This window comes from Epinephelus fuscoguttatus, linkage group LG13, assembly GCF_011397635.1.
Source record: "Epinephelus fuscoguttatus linkage group LG13, E.fuscoguttatus.final_Chr_v1".
NCBI classification, from domain to species: domain Eukaryota; kingdom Metazoa; phylum Chordata; class Actinopteri; order Perciformes; family Serranidae; genus Epinephelus; species Epinephelus fuscoguttatus.
Window position 1 is genome coordinate 27,189,041 of NC_064764.1, and position 7,844 is coordinate 27,196,884.

Here is a 7,844-nt window from a genome sequence, read left to right on the forward strand (position 1 = left end):
GAACAGAGGTGCTGAGACATTGGGTGTCAAAAGAGAAAATCAGCCTTATGGAGTGATGAGCTGGCGAGGATCACTTCTTTTGAGCAGCTTATTCACAGAGTTAATAATAGTGTAAAGATTGTCAGAAATATATTAAGAAAATGAGCACATTAGAGTTTATTGGCTAATTGGTGGTGCGGAGCCAGGCAGAGAGAGTAGGCGGTATAATGGGGATTTGATCAATGTCATTAAAATCAGCATGTGTTAAAACAACAAATGTGACTTACAAATATAAAGACCTTCCCATCAGCCTTCAGTTGTCTGTGTTTAATGCTAACACGCTAAACAAAGATGGGAAACATCAGCATTTTATATCTATCCATCTTATGGAGCTGTGCTTGTATGGCTACTTTCTTGTCTTCCGACCACTCAGAGCGCTTTTTACACTGCGAGTCACATTCACCTATTCACACTCATGTTCACACACTGGTGGCCGAGGCTACCATACAAGGTGCCACCTGCTACTCGGTTTTTAACACAGTCACACACCAATGGAGCAGCCATCAGGAACAATGTGTGGTTCAGTATCTTGCTTAAGGACACCTTGACATGTGGACTGGAGGAGCTGGGGATCGAATCCCTGAGCTTCTCGCGCTACCTTCTGAGCTACAGCCGCCCTTATCTATCTAATTAATCTCTGTCAAGCTGCCATTAAATGCTAAAAATGGCCTGCCAACATGCTCGTGCTCTTTTGTTTTTGCTTCCATCTTTTAAAAAGTCTCCATCAGAGCTGTTGCCTTTGAACTTCATGTTTATTTCATTTGATTTACTGGTCCATGTATGTCCAGATCCTCAGTTATGGCCATGAGTGACTGGAAGAGTAAGATTGTGGATACAAGTGGCTGAAATGAGTTTCCTCCGTGATTTTCACGATTTTCACCCAGATTTTGCATCACGGAGACTATGGTAATCTGTTGAGTGTTCATACCTGGTGACGTGTGTTTCTGTCATCAGGAGTCTCACCAACTACATTACGACCTGTGTGCACACCACAAGATTTCTCCACCTAGCCCTCGTCGACAGAGCCCCAGATAATGCGGTGACGTCACCAAACTATGTTTTTTAACTTGGAGACGACATGTCATAAAGGCATGAATATTCTTTCCAGTGTTGAATCAGATCTGCCTCCAGGGCCTAGGTCCAAACACAATGCGCTCTCCCGTGATCCTGTGGATGCTCCCATTGTTGTTGCTTGCCAACTTGTCCTCCTCACATTTCTTCCATCCTCCTGATGTGGGAAGTAGCCCGCCTCTCACTGGCTGATGCTCTTTGTCAGTCGTGTCAGACTTCTCCAGTTCTCTAGCATGCCAGATATCCAGTCCCAGTCACAGAAGAAGGGGCGACTATCTCGTAGGCTTTTTCACACCTGAGTACTCGTCGTGGTGGACTATCTGCCGACTCACCTCCCACCCAAAGTGGCTCTCAAGATCCTCTGCCACGTCAAAATTGGCGTGAAAATCGTGTAACGTGAACTAGCCTTAAGGAGCTCGGACATCCGGAGGGAACTCAGAGTAGAGCTGCTGCTCCTTCGCTTTGAAAGGGGTCAGTTGAGGTGGTTCAGGTATCTGATCAGGATGCCTCCTGGGCGCCTCCTGTTAGAGGTGTTCTGAGCATGTCCCACTGGTAGGAGGCCCCGGCGCAGACCCAGAACACACTGGAGGGATTACATATCTCATCTGGCCTGGGAACGCCTTGGGGAAATGCTGGAAAGCATTGCTGGGGAGAGGGACGTCTGGGGTGCTTTGCTTGGCCTGCTGGCCCCGCAACCCAACTCCGGATAAGTGGATGAAAATGAATGGATGGACAGACGCCATCTCCAATGTCGTGTCTGTGAATCTGGCAGTATGTCCAACCAATCTCACAATCTCACAAGTCGGTTATGATGACGACCTACTGTCGGGTCAAGATCCTGGTGAGGACAACAAGATGGTTTCTGACATGTGGCTGGTCTCGGATGATCTTGCAGGTTAAGATGCTGGATGTGGAGGTCTTGAGCTTGTGAGGCTACATGAGGTCATTGGATGTACTGCCAAATTAATGGAAGCGACAGCTGTACAGATGATGAGCATTTTTCTTTTGGCAGATGTTGGTGGCAGTTACAGATGGCCATGTTGGATAAGCAAGCCTTTATGGGATGATAATGACATTGCTAATTAACTCATTTTTTTATCTAGTTTGGTAGTAGATGGATTTGCCAGACCAATCAGTACACAAGAAAACTTGAATTTAAATCCGTATTCATCTTTTTTTCTTTCTGTCAAACAGATTTGGGATTTACACACAGCCTGCTTCCCATGACCAGACATCAGTTCAGCTGACTGTGATCAACATTTAATTTTTCCACACTAGATGGCACCACAGCACTGACTGTATCTGTTGACACCAGCTCAGACTACAGGCCTGGATCTGCACGATGCCAGCCGTTATCCATTATTTGTCTCTGAACAGTAGCACTATTGTTCTCTTCCTTTTGTGCTTGTCGTTCTCCTTATTGTGCCGCCCATAAATTAAAAGTCTTTAAAAGCAGTGATTTCCAGCAGCTTCACTTCCACTGCGGCTTTAAAGAAGGTGTCTGTGCTTGTCTTCAGGATTTAACCAGATTCATGTTCCTGTTAAAATGACTACACATTTTGGATCCTGTTACATCTGGCTTGTGCACAATGTGTAACTGCTACAAATCAGACAGTGTCAGGAACCAGCAGCACAGATCTATTCTCGGACGTGGTCATAACCCTCTCTAATGATTACATTAAGTGGCTTGTATTGATCTGCTGATATGGCTGTTTTGTAGTCCAAACCTTTCTGATCAACCACTCAGGCTGCAAAGAAAGGACATCAGCCGAGCTCTAAAATATGCAAATGTTGTTCCACAGTCTGTCACTTGTGTGTGAAAAGCGCACCCTCGATGGGAACTGCACTGGTTTTTAGCATACTGACAATGCATTTTGAATATGCAGAATGTTTTACAGGAGGTGTTCATGAGCCCAGCACGTCTGAGTCCAATAACAATCACTCATTCATTACTCTGTTTTAGGGATTTCTATGTAAAGGACAATGTGTAGTTGGAAATAAATTAACAAAATAAACAAACCCAACATATGGGACACTAATCTGTTCACTTCTTTAATCTGGTATCCAATGCATGATTGTAGCTGGCTCTCAGTTAGTGACCCTTGGTTATACACTACAATATGTTTTGTCCATTGTAAAGATCTGGGGTGGGCAATCTGTGGCTCCGGAGCCACGTGCAGCTCTTTCACCCCTCTCCAGTGGCTCCCTGTGACTTTGGCAAACATTTTTTTTAACATTTTAGTTTCCATTTTTCATTGTCAAAGGCCTGAAGTGACTCTTGCATTCTCAGTTGTAACAATATGTAGCCTATACACAGAGTGAAAAAATGTTTTTACATTTCATCAACCAAATGTGCATCATATGGCCTGTTGACTGTGAATTTAACGGTGCATGGACATAATCGTTTGGTACTTTAACTCTGCAGGGCTGGTGCTAAAAGCAAACAATCATAAATAGCCCACTGCAAAGTCGCCACCTTGTGGTAAAAAATATTAATAAATGCTTATTAACGTCTATTACTAATGTTGATAGGCGAATTTAGACTTACTGTTACCTTCATTATAAGGCTCAAATATGTTCTGCGGCTCCAGGCAGATTATTTGAGAGCTTTTTCGGCCGAAAATGGCTATTTTGGTAGTAAAGGTTGCTGACTCCGGCACAGAGTATAATGCTTTTCACTAGACATTTTGACAAAACAACGTAATGGTGTGTTTGTGTCCCCTGCTTGGGCTGGTAATTGACTGTCAAATGCCAGATGGGCCGGCCCAACCTGTGGCCTTGTGCCAAACCTGTGGGCCACAATGTCACAGGTTTGGCACAAGGCCACCACCCGCAATATTTAAAAAAAAAAAAAAAAAAAAATGTAGGGGAATAAAAGAGAGGCCTGCCGGCTGCAGCCCACATGATGTTGAAACCGCTCATCTGACTAGAGGTTATATGGTCCCAAAAGTGTCAGTAGCCTACTGTTATGCTGCTTCGTTTAACCAGGCTCATAAAATGTCATCAGCTAAGGCTAGCAAGCCCGTAACGTGTTGCATTAGATGTGAGACATGTGCCTGGACTTCCTGCTCTTGCCCCTCATGACACCCTTCAGGTACCATGCCATGCTGACCCTGCCTCCTATCTGCCTAAACCACATGCAGAAGACATTCATTACACTACCAGTAAAGCTATCATAACACTGCCTTTGCTGTAGGTGCAGTGGTACTGGCAATCACGTTCCCCCATCCTTTCGTTTATGCGTCCATGTAATGTCAAAAGTCAAGCAGAAATAATCGAATCAAGACTGAAATAGTGGAGTTTGAATGTACAGTACAAAATAAATGGAAATTAAAGGATCAAAAATGCGAAAAGATGGAGCAGAAAAGGTCAGAGAAAAAAAATGTCTGGGCAGATACTATGAAATGTTTTATGCTACCTGTTATAATTCAAAAATAACATCACAGATGCTGGTGCCACGCATATTCCTGCTAGCTGCACTGCTATCATTAACAGGCCTCCAGTTCCAAATGAAGAGTAGGACAGAGTCTGAACAAGCAGCAGCAGGCTATCAATAGAGTAACATTACAGGCCAGGGGCAAGAAGAGGAGTTCATTGCCCAATGATGAGGATGAGCAACATAAAAACTTCTCAGCAGGTGATACTGCTAATTCAGCTAGCCAGTTACAAGCGATACTGACAGTGTCCATGCTGAACCATTTAGATGGCAGGTAGCAATGGCGTCGGTCCAGGAGAACATAGCCAGGGCTGGATTTTGTTCCCAGCTCAACCCTGCCTGTGTCCCTTCCACAGGGAGGCCTAAGGAGACAGCCCCCCTCCATAGAGGACAGAACTATATTTCTATTCTAGATAACACCTGAACAAATCTTGTCAGTTTATGCCTTTACTCTGGTGGACCTATTATCACTGAAACAGTTGCTGAGTTGTTTCTGTATTTTATCTAATGTGTTTTGTCTAAAGTAGCTGTGTGTGTGTGAAACACTCTTGCTGTAACTAAAAAAACTGTGGGTTTTTCCTGCATTCAAAATTCCACTGGAGTAAAAGACAGAAATATTATCATCAATGTATAGCTAGGGTACTTGTGAAGTATCAAAACTAAAAGTACTAAACATGCAGAGCGTGAAATCTACAGTGAATTATTATTTGTTAGATTTAAAGCAGCATTTTAAGGTAGCAGGTTGACATAAGCCTGATTTAAAATATTTGTTTTCACTGCTGGGAAGCTCAAACCCGCAGCTGACTTTTTCATTCTTATTAGTACAGAGCAATCTGAGCAGGTCTAATCTGCAGCAACAGCTGAAATGTCACCCTTTTACCCCTTCACGGGCAGTAGTCTTGTGGGCAACTTGCGAGGGTGTTACATGTGCTTTGTTATGTGTGGAGGGAAGTATCTCTGTCATGGGGGCGTTGTGGTGAAGACTGCATGCAGCAGAGTGATGATAGTCAGAAGCATTAAGTGTGAAGATAAGCTCCACCTTAACCTCATGAGAAGGTCATGTTTGTTGTTTCGTGGTTAAGACTGCAATAAATCCATTGTTGGTGAATGCCTCACCATCCTTCCTTCAGCAGAGTGGTCTGGACTGTTAGAAGCTAGTTACCAGCTGATAACAAGCCAAGCTAAACTAATGCAAATAAGCCAGCGACGGAGCAGGTAAGCTGTCATTGAGAGAGGTAACAGACAGTTTATGTTATAGGACAGTTAATTACACAGCTAACAGGCCTCATCTTCAGTTATGATGAAACCCAGTATGGCAGTGAGGTCACTTGGTTCACAAGCAGTGACCTCATGCTTAACACAGCCAAAACCCAGGAACTCACTATTGATTTTTGCTGCATGCCAAATCCAAAAAAGATCAATACAGATAAATGGAGGCTACATCACCACCACTGACTCTTTCATATTCCTTGAAACACACATTAGCAATAACCTGAAGTGGAAAACTTAAGCTGAGCACATCACCGCAGAAGCTTTACAGTGACTGTACTTTCTTATCTTTACTGTATAGACAGACCATGTTTATGAACAGACCATCTTTTCAGTAGTGAAATAGTTCTTTAGCACCCAGACACACCACACTGACATCAAAGGACTAGAGGTGATGAAGGCCAGCTGTTCATCACCTATGTCTCGGCCAAACAGTTGCAATTAAACACACCACAAAGACTACAGTCAACAGTCACCTAGCATGTACATTCTGCGCCTGCATGACAGGAAATAACTCTCCGTAGCAACAGGTGGCAGAAGTCTGTATTCATCATTGAAAAAGGGAAACCGAGAGACTGACAGGATGGATCCAAGATGCTAGTTAGCCAGTTAGCACATTAACAACACACACACACAAAAAAAAAATCAACTTCATAAGACTGTTTTGATCTGACACCCTTTTCACTTCTTCTTCTGGCTTCTTCATTTGGCTTCTTCTTCTTCTTCTTCTTCTTCTTCTTCTTTGCTTTCCCGCCCGTTCCTCTTCTCCTGTGCTGAGTTGAACTGCCAAATCAGAGTGATTTCATTCACTGATGGGCTCCCCCAGGTCCAACACCAATCAACATGCTGAATCGGAAAAAACAGCCTACAAGGGCCAACAGTGTGTTCACTGATGGCCTGAAATTAAACAACAGCTGACTGTAGGCTTGGCGTGTCAGGGCTCTAATAGTTACCTATGCAGTTGGTAGCATTATATTAAGTTCAGTCAGGAACACTGTAGTCCAAGAAAACTTTATTTCCATTTGTAGTATTAGATTTGGTGGTACGGCTCTGTTCTGGGGCCTCTCTGCCTTTCCTCGGGCCTATGCAGAAAACCTTCCTGCCCTTCCATGCGCCTACATGGAAAGCCTAAGGCAGGGAGAGCAGCAGCAAAGCCCCCCAGAAACAGAACAGAGCAGCATCATTGACAAAATTAGTCAGACACAGCATGCAAAAGGAGGAGCTGGGTTTGGAGGCAGGTTGCACAGCAGCTTGCAGAGGAAGCAGCAACAGTAGGCAGGCCAGACCAGTTTAAAAAGGGTGCGCTGAATGAGATTTGCCAACTGGTTGCATAGAAAGGAATCATGTGATCATCAGCTGACTCCCCTCCGTCAATCAGCTGCTCCATCAGTTGATTGGGCTGTTTGAGATCAGCTGATGTAGCTGGGATGTGAGCTGAGCTTGACATTGTGTCCTGCCAGAAATACTCCTGTAAAATACCTCAAATTTCTAAGTAAAGCACTTAAGTTACTCTCCAGTAAAAGCATGTTTCCCTCCTGTGTGCTTCATTCTGGATACTGACCCTGGAACACACTGCTATACTGACAGTGCAACAGACAGTGAGCAATTCCGGACACAGCGTGGGAGTTTCCCTCGTATGAACGCATCAGTAGGAACAAATCGTCACACATGCAAATCAGCCAACTGGAGCCCCTGGTTGTACTTAACAACAACAGTTATGAACACACACATAAACAGAGCTCCATGGATTAGATGACGTTTAACTGGAAGTACCCAAACGATAACCCCAGCCACACAGACACAGACACACACACACACACACACACACACACACACACACACACACTGCAGCACCCAGATCTGGTGGCTGTTTAATGGCGCAGCTCAACCTCCAGCTATCGTCATATTTTGTGGTTTCCTTTGAACTTCCTAACAGGCCTTTTTTTAAATGGATGCTCGCCCTGGATTACAGCTCAAGGGGGCTGTTACATCATGTTTTGTAAATGTGTGTGTATCTGTCAGATAGCGG